Consider the following 21,286-nt stretch of genomic DNA (forward strand, 5'->3'; position numbering starts at 1 on the left):
CCTTCCCCTGCAAATGGTGTAGCTGTATTGCAGTGACTGCACTTGACTCAACAGCTGCCTTCTGTATGCATTGTGCTTCTCTACTTGACCCAAAAGTCATCTCTTCACTTTATTTTTGGAGGCGTTTCCTTAAGGAAATTAATTCCTTCCTTGTAGAAGAAAGCCAGCTTCTGTTTTCCACTTGAATACTTTTTTAGGCAGAGAGGGGAGGAAGAATGAAGTGGGTGATTTAGCTTTTTAAATCAATAAACTCCTGAGCTACAGTACTAGTGCAAAAGGACAAGTATGTAATTTTCTCAATAGCAAATATAGCTACATGTATCTAAATCCAAGACATTCATCCACTCCTTTATAGGATAAGACAGGGCTCGGAAATGATTTCCTGTTTAAGTACGTAAGATCAAACATGTTTGTCATTTGAGCCTTCCCTTTATTCTATCTGATTTCAAGATCTTCAGACAGACTCTCTTTAGATGTCATTGCTTCAAGCTTCTGCTTTTATCACATTAACCACTCTTCATGAGCTTTTACACATCAAAATGTCTTTAGATACATTGTTGAAGAGAGAGTACTTGTGAAGACTTGGATAAAAAGTTAGAGATCTGTGCCTGAAACTTTATACAAACACACTTAGGGGAAATAAAAACATTGAATCCAAAATAAAACCCCGGACAAAAATCCCTGATTCTGTTTTTTCATATCACATTATGTTTTTTTAAGAAGGATGAGAAAAAAAAAAATTTTACTTATGCTTGAATACAGTTTTGTTTGTGTGCAAAGCCCCAGACATTGTGAGCCCTCTCAGGCCTGGCAGATCCTTACCTTTGCAGAACTTAATACTTTTGTGTTTCTGAACTCTCCCCTCCCTGCTGTACCAAGCAGATGATTACATCGAACTCTGTAATTAGGAAGACCTCCATTTCCTAATGGATTTCCGAGGCTTCTGCTCAGCCCTATCTCCAGGTACATGTGGATCCTGCTTCTATTTAGGTTTCTTACAGTAGAAAATTCTTCCCAGCCAGCAGAAAGGGCTGGAATTTGCTCTACATGGTTTTAACTGAGGATAGAACTAGGCTCTGTGTGATCCTTTGGTCATTTCCTCACCAGTTGCCATCACTTGTGCTTCACTAATACCTTGCCATTGACAATAATGAACATGGGACAGTAACAAGACATGCATGGCATTGAAGCTCTCTCAACCCTCACACAAGCAAGTTTGGGCTCACCTCTGGCTGAGAGTTTCTTTGTACTTGGAAAGAGACTGGTTCCAGTGCACACCAGCAGTGTGGGATACCACGGAGACCAGCACAGTGGCAGGATGTTTCCTTGGTAAGCATTTCATACTGGCAGTTTTCTTATCAGTTACAGACTCACTTATTTCTGGGATAAGTCTGCTGAAACCACAACTGGTTTCAGTCCTACTGGAGTTCAAGGACAGTTAGAAAGAAACTTCCAAAGCATTTCAGGATGCCTTTGGGCACAGTTATGTAGATTGATTGATGATAAGACAGAGCCAGCTGGGCTGTGTTGATCTATGGTGGAAAACTATAGTAATAGGATTTGCTAGAAGATAAAGGGGAGTTACCTCTCTTTCATCAGCACCCGTGAGGTGTTGGAATCACTTTGAGAAGGACACCATGACACTGTGATACATAGGAAAAAGCCCAGTCACTATATTGCACCACCAGCTCTAAGAATCAAATGCAGCCAGGTTGACAAATGCATTCTCCTGCATTTCCCTCAGAATAACTGAAGCTTTTCTTGAAAAGTATCTAGTTTAGTTCCTTGAATTAAAAAACCCGAAAATTAATAAAATAATACAGAAACCTGATCTTCTCCCAAGTTCTGCTGTGGAGCTGGTCACCCAGAAGAGGCCACTTGCAAGAGAGTGACTGGAATTTGTGAGTACAAGGATAAGCACTACAGTGGAGTGCAAGATGTTAAGCCATACCATTCCTTGTTAGTAAGGAAAGGTGCATCTCCTTCATCTTTAGCAGAGATTTCCCTCCCTATTCTGTAGGTCCCTGAAGAGCATACAGCCCAAGCTTCCCACACCACTTTCAGAACATGTTGCCTAGAGGAAGTATAGAGCAAAGGTGTTACTAATCACTAGGAGCAGTTTTCTCTCAGCCATTTCAAATATTCCATTGCAGAATGTCCCACAATATCCCTCAGCTATTAGCAATCAAGTCTCAAAATTAACAGCTCACAATTCTAACCAGTTCTGAAACCCCTCCCAACTTCCCATCCCTCAGAAACAAGACTAAAACCACTATTTGCCAGAAAAGTAACAAAACTATCCTACACTCTCAAACTCATGCAGAGCGAAGATAATGAGCAATACTGTTTTCAGTTTCATCGTTGAGGTCCCTTAAACATATTTGCATAGAACAGAAAAATATTGTATTTAAATATTACCAGAAATATTTACCATAAATATCCTAAATATTTCTTTGATACCCAAAGGAAAGACATTTTTTTAATAAACTGCAGAAAATGTTTGAATTAAGAAGACCTAAATGGTAAATTCAGTTGTGTTCCATTTTCATGCTATACAGAGAAGACTTTAGGCTCAGAATGTCAAGTGTTTTCAACTTCTTTTCCCTGTTAATTTGGTAGGTTAGTTATGTGACATACATGAAGCACCTAGGACTAATGACAGGTAGTTTAGTGTTAGACACCCAGCATAGGATAGGGAATAGGATCGTAGTTAGAAACAAAAAAAGACCATTCAGTGGCTTCAAAGATATGGGCACTTGTGAAAGTCACAGTAGCAAAGCATTCTTTTTTCAACTGTTTTCTAGCAGGTTTTAAGACTTGATTTACCAGAATGAGGAATACTCACTCCAGGCTGTTAACTGTTTAAAAAGGGGTTGTTCCTGATAATCTGGTTCCTTGATTCCTAAAGTGGGGAGTGGGTGAGGTGCAGGTGTGCCACTGGGGCAGCAGCAAAGTCCTGCCCTGAGACAGGGTGAGCCATGCAACAGTGTGACTGTGCCCCTGCTGAGCATCACCAGTTCTTGGGTTTGTTTACAGCTGCAAAAAAATGTAATGCCAACTTACATCTGGGGAAAGCTTAGAACAGATCCCTGGAAATTTATCTGGAGGAAAGATCCACATAAGTGAAGAAGGAGCTGTGGTAACACCAGATGATCAGGTATCTCAGTAGACCAGACCACTGGCAACAATGTGCACTGTGCTTATACACTGGAGACAACTTCTTGACTGTTAGATCACTTGCCAATTCTTGATAATTTTATTTCCCCAGATTTAAATGTTCTTAAATTCTGAATAACCTGTCTTACTGATCTGCAACCCCAGTTAGGTTTATCTCTGGCAAAAGATTACTTGTATGTATATTGTCGATGGAGGGGTTCAGAGACAGATTGCACACGACCAATATGATCTGCAAAATGTCCACTTTATTTATTTAAGCTGCCCTTTTTATACTTTTTCTACACCCTGGCACGTGATACTTTTACATTATTGGTTACATGAAAGTGTCCACAGTCTAAACATGCCCTACTAACACATTTCTAATTGGATTATTGCAGGTGTCCACGCGAGGTGAAAACATTTGTTTACCTCTTGGGACTCCTCCTTAATTTTGGCACAGATCCTTCTTTGTTTCAGCCTCAGAGCCTGAAGCCATGATGACTGTGCACCTTTTACACTGTCTGTGCCCAACCATGTCAAGGCAAGGCCTACAGAAATGCAGGATAAGTTGCTCATGTAATCCTGCTCTCTTCACAGTATATATGTCTGTGGTGACCCAGAAATTCCATCTTTGAGGTTTGCTGTGATTGCTCTGCCAGCAGAACCCCTGTTCTCCATCCTGCCTGTGCTGCAGGACCAACCATGGCAGGGAAACTGCTAAACTACCTGCCACTGGTGTGTGCATGTGGCACCAAGGTCACCCACCCGAGCAGTCCAGAACCATTTCCATTTATACCTTCTTATGAAGAGTCATATGCCAGTTAGGAAAGGGGAGGAGGGGAAGGAAAATGGAGAACAAATAGCATGCAATAACACAAGACAGAATTGTTACCTTACAAAGGAGATATGTGACACCCAGCACACCAAAAGGTATTACTTCCTTAAATAAGGTTGGGCTTGAATATCATGCACTGAATGTTGTAGAAGATTAAATCAGATTAAACATGGATATATGAGATGGGAGATGAGACTGGGAAATTGCTTGCCAGACTGAACAAAGAGGAGGACATGAATAAAGTTATTAGTTCAATTAAGGAGAAAGATGGTTTGATGAAAACCTACACTCACAGAAATAAATCAAGTATTTAGAATATTAAAAAAAAAAGTCTTAAATCTGTGGACAGCTTTTCTCTGACATCCTCTATGCTAGTATAATCTAAAGGCTCTTGTGATTATGAATGTGTATCAGAAAAAGTTATCTGCAAGAAATATATTTAACAACATTTAGCAACCTTTCAGTATTTTATGAAGAGTTACTCAATGGAATCTCACAGATGGGAAATTACTGTTATCCCTGCTTTTTATGGACAGTAAGGGACAACACTCATGGCTGCAGCTTTCCCTGTTCTAACCTGTCCCTCAGGCTCAGGGTAGTACATGGTTCTCTTGGTGTTTGTCCCCTCATGGGCCAGCTGCGAGGCCATGAACTCTGCTTTCAAGATTGATTTCAATGCTGAAGCATTAAAGCAGCATTTTCAATACCAGTGATCCCCAGTGCAAGATATTGGCTGATGTTTATGAAGCGTTTGCTTACATCCCAGTCTGTTAACTTTTCATTAATTCAGGGGTAGCTCTAGAAACATAAAATATGTAACAATGAATTGCCTACGCTATAACAAAAAAAAAAAAACCCAACAACTATCTTAAGCCCCAGAGACCCTTAGTAATTGACCTGACATGCTAATTAAGCAGTTTTGATCAGAAATAATTAACATAATCCAGCTAGACCAATTAGAGCACAGAAAAGAATAAAAATTAGAACATCGCAGAAGCTGTAATTTGAAGAGCATCATTTTCAATATGAAATACCAGCTGATTCAGCAAAGCAAGTAGGAGTTCAGGAAACAAGTTATAACCCAAGGCACAAGGAAATAGTAGACAAACTGAAAAGTCATGACAAGACATTGTCTTTATGGCAGACAAGCAGAAGACTTTTAAAACTTATTATCACCTCTAGAAGAGGTGGAGAGTAGACAGAGCTGTCTATCTAGTGCACTGAGAGAATGATCTAAATGCTTGTTCCACACCAGAGTCATGGTGGATAGGTGAGAAAAACAGCCTGTGGGAAGCCTGCATTGGAAATTTACCCTTAAGGGACACTGTTAGCAATTATTATTTGTTGTTTCCACTGCAGAAGACTGGAAATCTTAAATCTAACTGTCCTAAACACAGAGGAAGAGAGAAGAGAACTCTACTACCAGGCAGAACAGTGAGTGATATGATTACACAGACAGGACAAGGTCCCCCACATGCTTGAATTAAACAGTCTAAGTATCTCTCCTGACTAGTTTTCATTCCTGTTTGCAGATACAAGATGGCATGTCCTGCCCCAGGCACACTATCCCCAGGTTCACATTCCAGACAGTCCACAACAATGTGATGATGCTGCACAATGTGCCAACATGACCCTTCCCCAGAGACACACCTTGCCACAGGGTGGGCCATGTGGGAGGACACAGGAACACTTGGATATATTAGCAGGAAGAATATCAAGCTACTATGATGATGCATTGTACAGATTTTAGGTTTTTTTCTGGCAGAAAGTTGTCTTGAGAATTTGAGCTGGTGCACAGAGAGGCTGAAATTTTCAGAACAAACATTTTGGTCTTTAGATCTTATGTAATTTGACTCCAGGGAGAACTTTTAATAAAAGACTGTATGAAAACCTTTATGGTTGGAAGCTCCCTACCAGGGAATATCACATTTATAACTGTCTATTTAGGAATTAGCTACTGTTGAGAAGGTTGGAGGTTTTGTGAATTTGTTTGTCCCACTCATACCTGTTTTCACAAACAGGTGTGTTCCTGTGTGTCTAACACAGGAAGATGTCAGATCCTGCAGGAAACTAGCTGCAAGTCTCAGCATCTCAAGGTGCTGTCTTGGAACTTCATCTTCTCTTAGGCACCAGAAAAGAATTCCTTATGAACAAAATAAACTGCCTGAAAGTCCCAAATTGATGTGAACATGAAATATTTAAGGAATTTTTTTCCTCTTCAACCTTGGCTCACACCTGGCATTCTTGCACATCCCCAAAATTTCTGTCATCTCAGGGAATGTGGATGTCAAGACTCAGATTCAGTTGGACTGACTAATTGCTTGTGTTGTAATGATCAACCTACTTAATTTATCACTTCTTTGAACATTTAATTAGCCAACAGTGCAAGACAATTTAGTTCTGAATTAGGATAAATTAAAATGCTAGCTTTGCAGCTTTAAGGATATGTGAGCCACCACCAACTGCTGCTATGAAAACATTCAACAAAGCAGAGAGAAGAATGCAAAGATCTCAGCCAGGTTAATGATTCTGAAGTAACAGCCTTTGAAAAACTAACTGTGAAATGCCCCTGTTCCATCACATGTCAGTCTGTGTATGCTGAAAGATAAAAACAAGAAGCTGGAAGTAGTGGTTTCCTCCTCCTCCATGCTCAGCTCCAGCTCCCCCAGGGAGGGAGGCTCCTCAGAGCATCTACACGTCTGCTCCTATCTCTGGGCAACTGGGGTCCCAGTTCAAAGGACACATCCATTTGGGGCAAGGTCACACCGTGTTTTCTGTAAGCAAAGCACTAATTCATATTTATGAAACTGCTTTGGAACTGTCCCAATATCAGGCAGTTAAATGTTCTCGAACTGATAGAGAATAATAAACCTGAATATAGAGCTTTAATAGGAAAAAGGAACAGTGGAGATGGTTTAAGATTAGTAGTCCATGGAGACACCATTGTACAGCTACCAAAACTGCTCCTATTATGCATGCTGTCATTTGGCTTCCATGACTAAACCATTGTGATAACCTGAAAAGGACCACAGATAATACTTCTAAAAGTGCTAAAGAATCACAGGCCTAATCCTTGCTGGTTTTCCAAGAGATTCATTCTTGGTCTTGCACCTGCACATTTAGGTGCCTTATTCATATTTTTTTGGAATTACTGTGGAAAGGATGAGACTCTCAGTATCTTTGTGTGTCTTGACATCTTGGTCAAAGCCATGACAGAAAACCAACTGTTCAAATTGTTGGGCTGTTTTGACCTCTGAGTGCCTTTGTTCTTGAGGTATTTATTCAAAAAGTGAGCACACGTGTTTGTAAGACCAGTGAATGTATTTCTTTCTTATCTAATGAATGTAACTCTAGAAATGCAACCACCAGTGAGATGTAAATGCATTCAGAATCTCCTCAAGAGTCTTGAGAGATGCCCACATACATCAGTATCCGATATCTATTGAGATAGAAACCAGGGGTTGCAAGCAGCAATAGCAGTTTAGTTCCAAATAATTCTGACTGTGCTTTTCAGTGGTTTATTTAGTGCTAATTTGTCCATATTGAATTGTTTGCCCAAACTACACAAGAATATTACTTCATTAAAAAGGCTTCAATTAAAGAAGAGAGAAAAAATTTCCCGTTGGAAAGCTATCTGTACACATTATACAGGCATGCTCAAATTAGAGATGAAATTACAGCTTTTCTGTTACCATGAGAACAGCAACATTTCTCACAGCCTGGTAAAATTATTGACTCGAGGAACTTATATCTTTTTAAACCTCATTATTATTTATCTAGGGTTGTACAAGCTTGGGCTGTGCCCACACTAACCGCCATTAATCGCATGTCAAGTGAGCTGCTGCCAGCACGGAGAGAGATTCTACCACTTTTTGCCAGCCACTCTAATTGGCTTTTATTCTTCTGTTGTCTTTTTTTGTACTAGTAATGTATGGACATTACAGCAAAAACTGCTATGATGAGAAAAACAGAAAAGCTTGTGTCTCCAGGAGTCTTAGAGCCCATGCTCCACAGCAGCAGACAAGTTCAGAGGTGGTCTGAGTCCAACAGTGTGGTGAAAAGGAACAGTGATGAGAGCCTCAAAACACTTCCCTCACAGCCAGTACAAACTCCAGGTTTCACTGATGGCATTGTAACCCAAGAGCTTGAGGTTGCCATGGCAGTGTGCTCATAGGCCAGCCTTGCTTCAGCAGGACATGAGCTGCATGTTTTCCCATCTGGTGGTGACTCGACTTTCTGACGCACAGCCTGCCCTGTCCTCTCCTTCTCACCTCAGCAGCAACTGGAACAGTTTGCTTTCATCAGAGACTGGGCGAGGAAAAGCTCCTGTGAGCATTTGGCTCAGGGCAAGAGAGATTAATGGCAGGAGTGAGGGTTTGAACCGGAGATCCTGCTGGCAGCATGTGCTGGCAGCAGAGCTGGCCTGAGTCATGCTGTACTTCATATGCTTTGTGTATCCTAATGGCTCAAAGGAGATGGAGGGGACACCTGGAAAAAGCAAGGATTCCAGCTGCCTTGTTACCCACTGACACCAGAGTCACTGTAGCTGCCTGGGCAATGCATCACCACTCTGGCTCCCACCTTGCTGACAACTTTCAGGTTATTCCAGGAAAAGGCAACTCATTTGGCCGAATGTCAAAAGGAAACACAGGTGAATTCCAGTGTGGGGCCACACAGCTCAGAGGTGTTTCAGCCTTCGTGTCATGCTCATTACTAGACTCCTGCTGCCACCTCAGGGAGAGACACATAAAAGTTTTAGGACTTCACAAGTCAAATTCACGGAACTCCTTGACAATTCTGGTTCTCTCTTTTGTTTAGATGCTACCTAGATATAGTCAAACAGGCTTCTGTGCCTAAACATGAACTGTGCTGTCTCCTTTGGTTACCAGCTGGGACTATCAGCCCAGCTCAGAGACAGTGGCAGAAGCCTGTGAAGGGAAGTGTGAGTGAGCTGCAGTGCACCTTGTGATACCTTTAACAGCTTCCACGTTCCCCTTGGCTCTGCAGGTGGTCAGTGGGACCACTATACACGTGCAAAGGTTGGGCCACACACTACAGTCTTGTTGCACCTCTTACATGAGTAAATCACGCTGGACTTTTGTTCTTTCTTTCTTTCTTTCTTTCTTGTTTTCCTGTACAGAGGCCCTACTCTCCTTGTCAGTTTTCAGACTCTCGGTGGCTTTGCCCCCCACCTGTCTGTGCAGCAAGGCCTTCCCCAGGAGCTGAGCTGCCACGCTCCTCTGTCCTGCTCTCAGAACAGTTCTTGTGCTTGTAAATCACAGATGTTAGTGCAACCAGTTTTCCTAACAGATCTTTGCAACTGCAGCATTTTAGTTTTGCTTGGGAAAAGTACCTTATGATTGGAGAGCAGCCTTTAACCCTCACTGTAACCCATTTTTAAGTATACTCAGGCAGGAGGCAGACAGGCAGACTGGTTCCAGTACAGCCAGGTTGTTACAACCAGTCCCCAAACCATATAACATTTGATGTGTGCACTTGACCTGCATTTTACCATAGAACAGGTCTCCAGCTCAGTACATCATCTGCAGCATTCACAACGTAGCAAATTAGGTTGACACTTCTCAGTACTACTGGAATTACCATTTTTTTTAATGGCTTTGTATTACCTTGCTATCAATCAGATTTTTGGTTACCTGTAAATCCAGAATTTCTTCTTACTAAGTGCTTCTAGTAGTTTTACTGCCACATCTTCTAAAGACTCTAAGGCTTTTGTGATCAATAGCCATTTATTGTTTTGAAAACAGAAGTAGAATAATAAAGATATGTTCATATTAATTATGAGGGTAAAGATAAGACAAAGGAGGAATATCTCAATAGATGAAAACAGTTTTGAAGATAAGGAATGCCCATGAATTCTGGGGAAAATAATAAGATTCCAGAGATGAAGTAAACCATAACAATCTTTATGATAATGGGAGAGGAACACATTAAGAATTTTATTAGCAAGAACTACAAAAATTAGCTTTCTCCATTTTCATCTTAGAATCAGTGAACATTTTGTTTCCATAATAAAAACAGCAATGAAAAGAAAATTGGACACAGGGCATTACACTTCCTCTGCAGGGGAAGATGATTTCTTCTCTCTGAGGAGTAATGTGGACAATCAAGGCTGTAACTCTGCAGGGCATGGTGCATGTCATGAGTGTGTCATTTCACCCATGGTTCCCTCCACAGCTCCAACTGCACTTGATGAGCACAGCTTTGGGAGAGTCCCTTGTTCTCAGCCAGTCACCCCAGAACTGCCATCATCAGTATACTGATGGATGAAGGGGAAATCTTTCCTTTATTCCTATTCTGTACAGTGGTGACAAATGAACACAGGGCAGGAGTCTGGATCCACAGGGTGCTGCACTGCAGGACCTCCTGGCAGATGTTGGCCCTGCCTGGTCTGAGCAGGCCAAGAAGCATCACAGAATAATAGACACAGTACCTTCAGCTCAGAGAGAAAATATCTGAGCCGTGCTGAAAGTGCAGTGAGAGGCTTCTTGTGGCCTCTTCCCTGCCCACTTTAATGATCAGATAAGGATTTGGGGATTGCAGAGAATGTATTAGTGGCAAAAACACTGACTGGATAAAGCTCAAGAGAATAGAAAAATCCTATAGACAACATCACTGGTAGATCTGCAGGGAGCAGGAATCAGCTGGGTACAGCTTTGGGTATGTTTCTGAAGCAGAGGAAGGAAACTCTGCTCAGCTTGACTGAATAATAGGTTCAGTCGAAAGAACCAATATCTTTGGTACTTTGGATTGGGACTCAGTTACCATAATAATTTTCTTAATCCCTGGCAGAAAATGTAAATACTACAGAGCGTTTGATGCAAGAACATATTCTTCACCCAGAAAAATCTGAGAGAGAATTTAAAAATTTACTGTCAATCCAATATTAACTTGAATTCAGACTTCTGAGATTTTGCAACGTGGCAGTCACCACCAGGATCTGCAAGGCTGTAACTGTGACATGCTTCAGGCTTGGAGAGTTCTGCATTTGTAACTTTTCTAAAACACCTTTTAACAATCCACCTCAGCTGCATCATCTCTTCTTAGCACCATCACAGAGATGTGTAATTTGAAGTTCATGAATGCGTCATTGCCAAAGCCCAAATTGGGTTCCAGCTGGCTGCTGAAGCCTCACTCTCTGGAATCTTTTCTCCCATCTCAATAAAATGTGCATAGCAGTTAAAGAACAAAGTACAGCCCCATCTTGTAATGATCATTATGCTGCATTTTGAAGCCCACTTCTCAGGAACCATTTGTAATATCATAACTTCACATGCTCACTCACTGTAAAAAAAAGCTGTTTCCAACATCCACTCCTGCAAGAGTAGATTGTGTTCAGTGATTGCTCCAACTGCCTTGCCAATGAGTCGAAACACTTTTTGCTAGGGCCATTAAGCAGACTAGTAGAACATTCATGTATGTTTAATGCTCAGGAAATCAGTACAATTGAATTCCAAGGATCAGAGGGAAAACAAGTAAAATTGGAAAGGTTGATGAAAAATGAGCAAGGGAAAATGCACACACATTGCCAGAAAACCTGAGCTTGTAAAACCTGGTCTTGGGATTTTTTGCAAGCTTGAGTTGTAGGAGTCTTATCCTGGATTAGTTTAACCACTAAATTATCTTGGTATAAACATTAGCTCTAAACCAGGGCATTGCATCCCTGCCATTACAACTCCTGCAAAGCTCAGCCAATCCAATACATTTAAGGCTTCATGTGAACTGCATTCCCGGATTCGTAGCACTGAAGGGTTGACTGAACACATTGCAGAGGCCCAGTAAGTGCCCAGGTTCAGACAGGATTCAGAGTATTAGTTCAGATGTAGTAGCTACTCAGTGTTGGTGTAAATACTCCAAGCTGATATTGGACTAAGTCAGTTGGTTAAGACTGGGTTGCTGTTCAAAGGACGATGAGTTCTGTGAGTTTCTGCAGTGAGGCATCAGACAGACTGGCTTCTAGGCTACTACAGGACCATCCTGCCAATACTCCTTCCCTTTCATTGCTCTCCCTCCCTTCCAAACAAGGACAAACATCTCACAGCAGCTCTGGCAACTTATCCCAGAGAGGGATATCCTCCTTCAAGTATTCCTGCCAACACCTCGTGCTGCTCCAGCACTATGGATTGGGTTAAAAAAAGCCAGTGAGTTTCTTTTCAGGTCACTCTGTGATGTCTGTGAGAAGCAGTGAATACTTCAGAATCACAGAACTTACCCCACTTCTGTACCTGCAAACCAAATCCATATCACTGAAGGTCGTCTCACAGTAACCAGTAAGGATTCCATTCCTTTTTTTTTTTTTTTTTTTGGAGGCTTCTCCATTTTAAAGAAGTGGCAGGTTGACATACATGGCTCCTATCCCTTCGAAACATTAAACTGCTATAGATCTGGTTTATTGCCCTTAATTATGAGTCCTCTCTCTTCACCAAGCTGTAAATAAAGGCTTTTGACTTTAAAAACAGCTCAGATATGTCATGACTGCAAACAGCCTGCTGCTCTCTCAAACATGTTTATCCAATGTCTGCAGGAGTAAGAACAGAGCAGGAGAGCAGATGGTGCAGCTATCTCAGTGCAGAGAGTACAGGCTATGGATGCAATATGTACACATCCAGTAATTTTTAATGCAACACTATAATTACTGTGGAGAGCATTTTTTAAACTGCAGCTTAAATAAGATGATTACTTCAGAACCAGATAGGCTCAAATGCAGCTGCAACAATACCAAGCCTTTTCTCAGGACAGGAGGAGCATTCCAAATATGCAGGCTACTGTGATCAGGAATGTGGAACAAAGTAGCAGAGCAATAAGCTGCTGAAGGGAAAAGGGGTTTCCAGAACAACCTGAAGTGTCCCCTCAAGAAAAATGTTCCTGCTCCTCTTTAGAAACATACTGGAGTGGTGTGAGAGGGCTGGTGTGCTTTGAAAAGGGTATCAGTTGAAACTGCTCAAAGCAGGGAAGAAGTGTGAAGGGAAGCTGCAAAACTAATGAGGAAAACAACTCCAAACAAGAAGTAGGGTCTTTCTTGGAGAAGGGAAAATGTGCAAGTAAAAGTTAGCACTTTGACCAGATGGTGATCAACTAGTAACCAGCTATTCATCCATCATCCAAATACTTGCCTCTTTCCCCTCACATCACCATGCATTATTCAGTAGGAACAGGGTTTCAAAAACCTAATTAATCCTTGCAATTAAGTCAACATTTTCAGTACTTAATTCTAAGTAAGTGCACTGTTTTGGTCTGGTTCAATAAATAACCTGTGTCCCTTATCTCTCTCTCTCACACATAATCTCTGAAAAACTAAATTGAGCATGCTGAAATTAGTTTAGTGAAAAGGTTTCCTTCAGAAGTTATCACAGAAAGCGAGGCAGCAGCACAAGGAGGTGTATGTCCCTTTGAAATGGGACTGGGAATTATTAGTTGTTTTGGTACAAAAGGGACAGAGATGGGGGGAAAAGAAAGGTTAGGCCATTTCTCAGTCCTCCCAGTTTAGAGCAGGGACTGTGAAGGTGCTGGCTGATGGGTGCAGTGCAGGGAGATAGAACAGGTTGCCCTTGCTCCAAACGGCTCAGCCTCAAAGGCCATCCTGTGGTCGGGGGTCTGGGCAGAAGTGCCCCCCAACACCCCATGTGTCAGTGATCCACCACAGTAAATAGAGGGCTGGGGCTTGTATTTAGGCAAGAAGCAACCAAAATAGCAGAAGGAATAATGGAATTTAAGAACTCTGGCACAACAAGGGAGGCACAACAATGCCCTACAACAGTCATTCCTGCCAGGCAGTTGGAAAGTGTTTTCCTTCTTCACTGGTCTGAAGCTTTTGAAATGAATATTCACTTTCTATTTCCCCCTCCTTCCTCAGATAACAGCAATAGAATACTTAGTCATAATCAGTACTATTGATAATTTTGAATGGTCTCCAGTAATTTACTTTCCCCGTGTCCTCATTTTCCCATTTGTATAGTACAAATATGATTATTGTACCTACATCATAAGAGCTCTGAAAGGGAAAAGGGATTTATATTAAGTATGATTCTAATCTCTTTTGTAGCATATATAAATAACTTCTGCACTGAAAATTCAGGCCTGTATTCTGGCATATTTAGATTAATAGATTTTTTAAAACAAAAAGGTATAAAATATTACAGAACAGTTGAAAATAAGTGACTGCTCTCAGGTACATTCTTGGGGCTATTCTGTGCAGGGCCAGGAGCTGGACTTAGTGATCCGTGTGAGTCCTTTCCAACTCAAGATATTCTATGATTCTATGATTCCATTTTCTAACAGAAAATATTTGTAAGTGCAAAATGATTTTATAATCACAGGTTGCACATAACACAGCAGAGATCTGCTGAAAAACAATCCTAAAATGGTACTCAGCTTTTATTATTCTTTTATTCCTTGCATGATCTTGTAATGTTGGAAAGCCAAAGCCCTGAGACCAGGGAGCAGAAGGGGAGCTCTCTGTTGGTACTTGACAGTGGATAAGAAAGGAGAGCCCTGGGCAGCAGTCCAGTAGGACAGGGAGTACAAGTGAGGAAAGGACACTTGGCAGGACCACTCACCTGCATGAAAAGAGCAGTGATATTTTTATTAAAATCATAAGTTTTCTGTAAATTTAAAATAGTATTTGCACTGGTGCTTGGGAATTTCTGGCCAAGAGAACTAAGTTTATGTTACCTGACTAGTGTGGCAAATCTGTCAGAGGTGGCACAGTCAAAAGACTGTGAAAAAGACTCATAGGGAACTAGTTTGTTTTGGTTATGGGGACTTTCACATTGGGTTAAGGAACTTTTAGGCTGCTGTTACTTTTCCAAAAGAGCTAAAACATCAACAGAAGCTGCAGCAAGAAATATCCCCTCTAAGCTTGATGCTATCACAGCTTCAGCAGCAACACCAGTCCCCAGCAAGCTGGGGCTGAGGATGATGCTGAGTGTAGGAGCTCTCTACCCAGCACAAAGCCACAACCGCCTGTGGGAAAGACTGCAGACTAGAGATTGCAGATCCCTTTAGAAGTAGATGGTGAGTACTGGCTACTTCAGCAGCCCTCCACAGCTGTGGAAGGAGACTTAGATGAAGTACACTGTCCTCTGTCTCCAGGCTGTAAAACTCCTGTACCTGATTGATCATTCAGCTGTGCTACACTATGGGCTCCCTTCAGTGCCTGACATTCATTCAAACACCATGTGTAAAGTAAATGTTTAGTAGTGAGGAAGCATTATGCATTCTGGAATGTTCTGAAAATACAATTGAAGTTCTCAGGATAATGACTAGAAACTTGAGCTGCTGAAATTTAGTGACCTGATCTCCTCAAGAAAGAAGGCTTGGTGACCATATTGTCAATCTACCATCAAGCCAAAACAGCCCTCCAGGAATTTATGGAACCTGGTAACCTATTTTAACAAAATTTTACATAAGAATAGACAGTTCAAAGATAAACACTTTCCTACAAATTTATGGCCATTAGTATCTAGCTAGAGTAAGGACCCAAATGAGCACCTCTGCCAGGGCAATGGCAACTGGATCTCAATTATTCATACTCTGCTTGGGGGTCACTGCCTGGCCTGTCTTGCCCAGAGTGGGTCTCACAAAGGACATGCAATGAGGCTGCAGTTACTCTGTGTAGAAAGAGAAAAAAAGGGAACAAAAAGCTCAGCTTCATGGGAAGTTCAACTCCATTAGCTGTGTCATACACAGAATAACTTGTTGTTTTTAGAACACCAGAAATCAAAGCTTTCCTTTTCAGTGCCAGAACAAATGGTTGAAACAGTTGGAAATTCCTGGAAATATTAATAGTGGTTGTAATAAAGCACAGAAGATTCACCCTGTGTTTGGTTCTTGTTTTGAATAGAAAAGTATATTTTAATCATTAAATATTTTTAAAGAAGTTCGTAAGGAATCATTTAATACAATGATTCCTCTCCTCTAAACTCCTGACTCATTCAGGGGAAAACAATCCATCCAGTATTTCCTTCACTGAATCCAATGATTCAGGGCTGAGTTATCAGATACTTTAGAATGAGACTCTATTTATTGAAAGCTTTTGTACACAGTCAGCTGGCAAGCCATGTCTGCCAATAGCAAGTAGGCTGTTCTGCAGACAGGATTCCTCACAACACCAAAGGAAGAAGTCCCAGTCATCTGGGTGACCTCTGTGACCCCAATTAACAGCAAAGCACTGATTAAAGTTCATAAGCTTGACTGAGCTTACACTGACAACACTGTGTTCAAAGAAATCCTGAAGATTCCAGATGTTTCTATGCATTTATAAAAATAAAATGACCTTTTCCTGGCTTTTTGCAGCAAAAATAGGAATTAATCTGAAATGGAGTGTTTTGCTGTCCTTGACTCAAAGAGCTTCATTCCACAGAACAGGCTCTGATGCTGCTCACAGGGAATATTGGGGCTGCCCCGTCAAGCCAAGGCAACTGCGGAACCTGCACCAGTGTCATGGTTTGAGATAGCCCCAAAATCCAATTCCCTAGTCTAAGCCCCCTCCCCTATCTCAACCTAATGTGAGATGGGTTTTTCCAGACAAAACACGCCAGACTCAGAATGGGGGAAAGGGAATATATTACAATGACTGTACAAATAAATACTACAATACGTTATACACACGATCACAACTATCTCTACCATGACATATAGTATTTACAATGGATCAGATCTCCTCTCCTCTCCAAATAAAAGTCCAGGAGGGAAGAAGAACAGATCCCTTCCAGTCTCTAAGCAGTTTCTCTACGGCAGCAGTCATCTGTCTTCTTCACATACATGCAGCAGCTGATAGCTGGATTTCTGCCAGCACTCACGAGGGAGGTATCCAGGCTCCCTTGGCCCCTTGACGCAGGCAAAGGGGTCTTCTGTGGGCTACGTCACCCCAGACAAGGTCGTTCCACCACGGTCATATCACGAGACACAGGGGGGTCTTCGTGATGGTCTGGTATCTCCAGGAGACTCAACTCCTTGCAGGGCCTCTGTGCCCTGCCTCAGGCTGCGAGCTTCTTTGTAGCTTGCAGCAAGGGAGGGTCCCCAAGGCCAACCTCCCACATCATCCTGGCTCAGTTCTCAGGACGACTGAGCTTCTCAGCTCCTCTCTCTCTTCGGTGCTGCATGTTCAAAACTCTTCTCCTTAATAGGAGTCCATCTCCCTCTTTTCTAAGAGGGGTCTCAAAGGAGTTTGGGGGAGGTCTGGTACAGTTCTTACCCCCAAGAACTCTGTAGCTCTGCTGCCGGCTCTCTCTCTCTCTCTCTCTTTCCAGGAGTTCCCTCCTGCTTGCCTGTAATGCCTTTGGTGCTGCTTGGTCTTATCTCTCCTGGCTCTCTGCCACCTTCTCCGGCCAGTGTTGCTTCTGCCGCCGCTGCTGCTGCTCTGCTCACAGTGAAGAACCATCCCCCAGTTCATAGCTACAGATACATAGTCCAGCTTAACACTGTTCCACGTCCCTGTAGCCCCCAACCGGGGCTGGGGGGCTCCAGAGGCCCCGAGGGGTTCAGAGCCCCTTCCTCGTGGCTCTACAACACGGCCACCTCTCCTACAACAACCAAACTACAACTCTTCCGTTCTGGTAGTGGTATGTTTACATTTTGCAGGAGCGCCCATTGGACAAAACTTCAAAACTTCCAGAGATTTCCACCCCTTGGGGTCTACCACTTTTCTTAGCCTCTGGGGGAAAACAAGATTCAAACCACTACAACCAGCAAGACTGAAAACCACTAACACAACACTCCCCTCCTTCGCAGAAGCAAGACGTGTCAACTGCAGCCTGCTGTGAGACCATTGGCATCCAAACCTCTCTGCTGGCTTTTCTCGGGTGATTTTTTTTTCCCCCTTTCCATAGTGAGTGTCAGATGGAGCATAGCTTGGAGCTTTGGAAGTAGTTCTCCACGCATTATTGCTGCAGTAAACAAGTGGTTTCATTTCTCACACTAAAGAGAAGAAAAAGTAATCTGTACAAGGTGATGGATGATTGCACTCACCACTTGTAACAAGGCTTAATAAAATTGTAGGAGGGTTTTTTCTCCCCACTGCATTTCAACAGAAGGTAATTTTTTAAAATCTCTTGCAGAGTCACAAATGTTACATCCTTCTCTTTAGTTTTGAGATATTCCTTTTTTAACAAGTACTTAAAAGGTGCAGAGGTTATTCCTGTAGCCCTTTCAAGATGCTAATGTTGATATGTTGTTCATGTGAAAGACTTGCTACGAAAAACACTACAGTGAACACAGCACACATCCAGGATTTCCTTTACCGTGCCATCTGTTGCCCTGCAGACACCTGCATGGGCACGTTTCAAGAACTTGCACTGTGTTTTGGGGGAATCTGGGACTCGAGGCTGCCTGGTGGTTGTTTTGGGAGCCTGATGAGCAGGTGGGGTGGCAGAGGGGTGAGGCCGGGTGGTTCTCTGTCTGAGTGAGAGGGAGGGAGTGTGGAGCCGAGGGGGGGAAGCCAGTAAACCCTGGGATTTGTTCAGAATCACAGAACATTCTGAGTTGGAAGGGACCCACAAGGATCATCAAGACCAACTCTTAAATGAATGGTCCATAAAGGGATCATTAGCACCACGTTTTAATGAACCGAGCTAATTTTAGTGGTTTGGTTTAGTTTAAAAATCAAAAATCAAAAAATCAAAAACTCAGAAGCCCCCACCTCACAGTGACTCCAAAGCAACGTGTCAAAGACTCCAGTCATTCGTGGAAGAATTGATTTAACCAAGAGCTTCCCCGGATCCTGCAGCCGGGGGAGACTTTGCAGGTGCCTTTGGGTGGGCCTGGGGGGAGCAAGCGCCGGCCCCCGAGTGCCACAGCAGGGACAGGGCTGCAATTCCCAGGTGGGATGCACCTGGACTGCAGGGGACCCACAGCTCGGCTCCAAGAGCTCTGGAGCAAAGGTGCCCAGGAACTGCTGGGCACTGCCAGCGGGGAAGGGGAGCCCTGGTGAGGGCTGGTGTGATCCCCCTGTGTGGCAGGGGAGGAGGAGCTGGCAAGAAAGAGAAAAACAGGCTAGACCATAAGAGGTATTTCCTAGAGAAAACATTGCAGTTTTAATTATGTGAAACAAAAACCTCAAACTTCCTGATGAGGTTAAGAGAATAATGTCAGTTCATACAGGAGGGAAGAAGGAGCTTTTCAATTTCTGTAGCACTGCTAAGTGCTGATTTACAGTAATTCCTTCCGTTTCTTTTCTAATTAAACATCTCCTGAAGGATCAGGCCTGTCAATGTGATCTGAGGCCTATAGCCTGAAGTGTAAAGTGAGGCAAATTGCCTGACTTACTTGCAATGATAGAGTCATTTTGGAAGGAGATTGAAAATCAATACTTGTCATCCCTGCACAGTGCTCTTTATTCAGAGGGGCAATTTATAAGTGTAATCTCTATGAGTGTAGTGGGAGCATACAAAGTTACAGTACTAGTCATGCAGACTGAAATGACAGAATATAAAATATAGGCTTTCTGCCATTTTATTCATATTAATGTCAAGGAAGCTTATGAATAAGCACAGCATTTTAATTCAATGCTGTGCAGTCGGGCACTTGCTGCAGCTTTTGGCTTAAGCTGCAGACAACATTATGGTTACCAGTGTTTGACATGATTTCCCCACTGACAGTGTCAGGCAGTATCTGTGTGCAACTGCTCTCAGCCACAGCAAGGCAAACAAGGGCTAAAAAAAAGAAATGGATCGACCCCGTGTATGCTGAGAAAACAGCAAACAAACTCTCAGTGATCATGGGGCTTAGTCAAACTCCAGGAGGATGGCAGCACTGGAGTGCAGATGCAATTACAGAGAACAAGAGGCACTCAAGATCTTGTGCTTTTCTCAAATGAGGGTACTCGAGAACGGCAGACTGACAGCTCTGGCTCACTCTGAGTGTAATACAGTCAGGTGCCTTGTTAGCTCCCCCTTGCAACTCTGACAGCTCACTTTAATCTGCACTGGTAACTAGGAACAGTTTTTCTCCTGAATCTCTCCTGAAATGAATTTGCCAGTCACGATAATTGATGGGACAAATTAATTCGGACAAATGAGAGAGGGCCCAATGGGCCTTGGTTACTGCAGTGGGGCTGTTCAGCTCACTTTACCTATTCACTGTGTCACAGCTACAGGAGTGAGCTGGAATTCTGGTCAGCATTGCTATCTCTTTGCTATTATCCATCTAAAGTATTCTGATATGCTGAAAAAAATCTGTTACATCATAAAACATAATATGATATTTCTCTCTCTGGAGTTTAAAAATACAGTATGACACAATTATACAGGAAAAAAAAACTGAGTTATTTTAAAGACAACTTTCTTCTCCTCACAGCACTACTTCCCTCCCAGGATAGAGATTATAAAATTATAAAGGTTATCAAACTGGCCTAAAGCCTTTCTGTGGGGAGTCCATGCCCAAGAACTATCTAATGGAGAATATGGGTTTCCTATGGATGTGCATTTTACATCTCATCTAGCTCAGAGTGAATTTTAAATTGCTATGTTTGAACTTTTTTTCTGAGGGTTGTTCAGTTCATTTCCTCCCTGCCCTAGCTCAAGAGATAGAGTGGAGAAACAGGAACCAAACATTTCCTACATCACCTGCCAGAACTCCAAAATCTTATTTTTAAAAAATCATAATTCTTTTAAATAATGAAAAAATTTCATTGCCACTATCTTTCCATTTAAAAAATGATACTTTACTAACCAGACCTGTTGACAGAAGCTGATATCTGGAAATGGTGTGAATTTCCCAAGTTTTAAAGCACAGTCTCCCAAGATTCCAAAACCTTACTTGCTTGGGGAGGAGGGAAGGGTAGGAAAGCTCAATGACATGCTGCTTGTACTGCTACATCCCCTTCCCAGCCCACCCAAAATCAGCCAGCATGTCACGTTTCCTGCAGATGGACCACAAATGGCACATGTACAGCTGATGTGCTCTGGCACTCAGGGAATGAGATTGCATTTGCCAGTTAGCTTGCCAGCCAGAAGCCAGATTTAATTTGGAAGAGAATGGTCCACAGTTGTTTAGAAATAGCAAAGAGCAGATTTTTAATCATCCTCCATTCCTCCCTGTTCAGTCTCATCCCCTAATTGGTAAATGAGAGGCCCAATCAGCTCAAATCAGGGGAAAAATGTGTCTCAAGCAGCCAGCGAGACAGAAAACAGAGGTACTCACTCCTTGATACCATGATCTTGCAGCTGTTTACGAGTCAGATTTAGCTAATCACAGGGTCCCAGGGAACAATTAGTCTCTCTTTCTAGGTTCCATGTATAAATTCTAGTAGAAAAGAGCTTTTTTCCACTTGTTGCCCTG

This window comes from Manacus vitellinus, unplaced genomic scaffold (assembly GCF_001715985.3).
Source record: "Manacus vitellinus isolate BGI_N305 unplaced genomic scaffold, ASM171598v3 scaffold_32_pilon, whole genome shotgun sequence".
Classification (NCBI taxonomy): domain Eukaryota; kingdom Metazoa; phylum Chordata; class Aves; order Passeriformes; family Pipridae; genus Manacus; species Manacus vitellinus.